Below are 4,264 nucleotides of genomic sequence, written 5' to 3'. Positions count from 1 at the left end.
TTGTGTGAGCAGAACAAGGCAGAAGCAAGACAAGGCTTAAACTCTAAACACAGTTTATTTTAAAGGAACAAACATAGGTAACTCCGGATCAAAGAAAGGAAAATATTGTCTAATGTTCCGCACACGCCTGCATTCAGGATTCATTCCGAGAGACGATCCTGTCTGGGTTCAGGGATATAAGACAAGTGTCAGAGTTCGCTGGGGATCAGACAGCAAATGAAACAAGCTGAGATGGACCATTTGGCAAAGGCTGATGATGTTTTAGAACTGTCACATGAGGAGGATCGAGGACAAACTGGCAGTTTGTGGACATGGTCAACGTGTTAGATGTTTTGCCATGCACGGGTGGATCCATGGAGCATGGCCTGCCCTGTCCAGATAGCCACTGACATCAGGGAGGGAAATCAGAAGACCTCCCTGGAGATTCAGGACTGGGCTGATTGTCACAACATGCTCTCTTGACGTGAAAAGTGTAAGGATGAGCAAGATGGGCTGTGGCCATTACCGGGTTTGGGGAGAGTTTATCTGCACTTAGAGAAACTACTGCTGCTGAGTCAGAAGAGCAGGGAAGAGCAACAGGGCAGGACTTCTGCCATATTGTCAGGGTTCTGGCCTTACTGAGCCTAAGGCCTGTCCACAGTGCTGCTGTTGGCTACTGGGGCACCCTGTTGCTTACAAAGAAAAAAAAAGAGAGAGAGAGAGAGAGAGCTCTAACTTTGAAGAGAGTAATTTCTGCACTGCCATCTTCTCCACCCTGAGTGGCAGAGAGAGAGCATGTGAGGAGGCACTGAGTGGAAATATGAGGTCGCAAACTATAACGCATCCACTGACCTCTGGGTTTAAAGTTGGTCCACCCCTTGCAAGGGAAAGAGTGCCGTCAGCTTAAAAATTGAACCTCCCAGATTCCTCAGCAAGGTCAGGGGTGCGGCTGGTCTCATGAGCTCCATTGCTCGGGCTACGAATATAATCAGAAGTCAAGTTAAGAAAATATCTGCCAGCTTGGGAGAGGGGGGAAAAAAAAGAAACAAAAACTAAAGCCTACAATCCTGGCATGCAGAGGAGAATGTCTCCCGAAATGGTAGCCTTGCTCTCATCACTAGCTCATCATCTGCTGGAGTAGGAGGGTGCTGAGGTCTGAGGAGAAGAGCTTAACCCCCGTTTGTCTTGGGGTCTAAGTAGGAAGCTGAGGGCTGGTGGCGCGTTTCTGCGGGCTGCTGCTTAATCGTAGGGCTCTAGCTTCTTTAACTGGACAGGAAGATTAAGGACTCTGGTTCTGCAAGTCAGCAGATTGTTTAACTCAGTGGCTTTCAGCCTTCCTAAAGCTGAGACCCTTGAATTCAGTTACAGTTCCTCATACTGTGGTGACCAACCATAAAATCTGTAATTTTGCTTACTGTTATGAATCGTAACGTAAATACCTGTGTTTTCTGACGGTCTTAGGTGGCTCCTGTGAAAGGGTCACTTACACCCACAGGTTGAGAAGTGCTGATTGCTAGTATGACCAGTCTGTGTGGTGGGCAGGGCATCTGGACAAGGGCAGACCAGTAAAGGAAGAGCCATGAGGACACTGCCCTGGCTTGAGGGGGAAAACAGGCAAAAGCTGTTTCCTGGCACAGCTTCCATCCAGGTCTTGCTCTTCTTGGATTTCAAAGAGGATTCTGGGCTTCCTGGTATTGTTACCGTTCCCTTTTAGCACCGACACAGCTTTTGCACATGCACCGCCATGTTTCATTGAATCCTCTCCTCTCTACAGCATTTGCTGGAACCCTGCCATTTCTACATCTCTGCATGGAGAACCGGCCTCAACACGGATTCTGTTTTGCTTTTGTTGTTTTGAATGAGGTCTCATATAGAGCATTGGCTTTGAACTTTTTATCGTAGCTGAGTGTGGCCTTGAACTCCTGCCCCTCCAACTCTTCCAGGCAGATCTTGCTTCCAGCCAGGAGTCTCAGCCACAGCATCTCAGCAGTCCAGTTGTTCTGAGTTTTGAATCTTGCAATGCCTAACTGGCTCTGGAGCGACAGGGAGGAAGTAGAACCTGACACGTGTAGCAATCGGTAAACACTGGTTTAATTTGAATTTAAACCAAACCGAGTCCTAACCCATTTGTGCCTTAATTTCCACGGTCTCTGGGCCTTACTTTTTCCATTTGCTGCAGGAGGCTAAAGGCCATCCTTATCTCCCAGGTCTCACGAAACCCTAAAATCTACAAGGAGCAACCTGCACTGTAGTGTCCCTAGCATCTGTTCAGAGCCGCTTCTCATGGTTTGTATCTAACCCTTCAAAATAAGTTCAGCAGAGGCCCCTCTGCAGGCCTCTACTCCACCTCGCCCATGCTGCCGCAGCCTCCTCCCCGATCTCCCCTGTTCTAAGTCCCTTTGAGAAATCACTCTGACTGTCCTCAGCCTGGGGATCCATTCCTCCCACACTTTCTAAGCACAGGGGCCTCGGCTGAAATGCTGTTTCTATATAAGCTGTCCTTGACTTCTTTCTTAGACTACATACCACAAACCTGAGCCAAATACTTCCCAAGACATCATATTTATTGCTTTACATGCAAGATGCCTGATAGCATATAGCAACTTCGTGTTAGTTAGATGACAAAATCGAAGTTTAATTACGTACGGTAAAGTGTATCACTTTAACTCTTCACTTCCATGAACTCTTGTACCCAGCTCACCACTACCACTGTCAAGAGAGAGCAATCCCATTACCCTCCCCGGGAGCATCCCTTTTTCTTACTAAGACGCCCGTCCCTGACCTCAAGAACTATAGAATCATTTCATCTTAGTGCTAACTCATTCCAAAAAGACTTACAAATTCATCTTGAAAAGAAATAAGTATGTCAAAATCAATAAAAGTAGAAGGAAAAAGGAGCAAGAAAGACAAAAATCTAAACCAATAAGATTTAGTATATGTCCTAGTTAGGTTTTTTTTTTGTGTGTGTGTGGTTTCTTGTTTGTTTGTTTTTGTTTTTTATTTTATTTTTGTCAAATTGATACAAATCAGTCATTTGGGAAGAGGGAATCCCAATTGAGAAAATGCCCCCAAAAGACTGGTCTATGGGTAAGCTTGTGGGGCATTTTACTGATCAATGGTTGATATAGAAGGGCTCAGCCCACAGGGCTTGGTGTCACCACAAGGTAGGTACAAGAAAGGATGAATAAAAGAGGAGGAGCAAGTCAATACTCGGCAACCCTCCGTGGTTTCTGCTTTAGTTGCTGCCTTCAAGTTGCTGCCTGGTTCCTAGCCTCACTTCCTTTGATGATGGACTGATGTGGAAGCATAAGCTGAAATAAACCCTTTTTTTCCCCAAGTTGGTTTGGTCATGGTGCTTTATCACAGCGATGGAAACCTAACTAACAGGGACTAGCACTGGTAATTGGGCTCAAAGGTTCTGGACTGGGAGCCAAGACATAGAGAAAAGTGGGATTTGCTCATTCCACAGGCAGAAGTAAGTCAGTTCCCCCAGAAAACAAAACCTCAGAGTACAAGATCCCAGATCTTTCACATGGAGGCCATCAGAGAGAAGGTTCTATCTAGAAGGTCATTAAAGAGTGTCCTCAATGACAGTTTCATATATACGTATCAGGAACATTCACTTGTCCCCTTTTCCTGAGCAACTTCCCATAAACATTGCTACAGAAAATATTAATGTATCTTCCCTGATGAAGACGGTCTCAACTGGACTTCTCAGAGATGCAGGGAGAAAAATCGGTTCACACATTTCTTCTCTGTTGAGGGTCTGAACTCTCAAACTAGATGGTTGCAGGCGGAAGCGTTTGCTGTGAAACTTAGGTGAGCATGTGGGAGGCGTAACTGTTCAGTCAGGAAACTTGAAAGGGCCTACAAGAGGATCCCTACCCAGATCAAAGACCTTCCCGCCCCTGGAGCAGGACTGCGTCTGTGGGGGAGGGAATCTGAGGAAAAGCCAGGATTTCTTTTCCTTAGGAACTCCTTTTGGAGGTGGGTCAGCCCCCGCTAGGGCTTTCATCGACACAAGAAATTTTCAGAGAGCAGGACATTAACATTTTAATATGAGACGCATTGTGGTTGAAGGTTGACAGCTTCCTCTTAATCCATAGAAACACTCTGGGAAAGTCCTTGGCAGGCTGAGCTCTGTGCCACATCTCCCTTGCCTCCTAACAGGGTTAAGAGGCCCTGAAACAGATTTCTCTTTCCCTGAATCAACCGAATCAACTGAGAAATAAGACAAAAGGGCTGAACCAGAAGGAAGCAAAAACACAGCTGTGGCTTGTGGCCG

Source organism: Psammomys obesus, unplaced genomic scaffold, assembly GCF_907164565.1.
Source record: "Psammomys obesus unplaced genomic scaffold, mPsaObe1.curated_primary_1811, whole genome shotgun sequence".
NCBI lineage: Eukaryota > Metazoa > Chordata > Mammalia > Rodentia > Muridae > Psammomys > Psammomys obesus.
Note: the sequence above shows the minus strand (reverse complement) of the source record.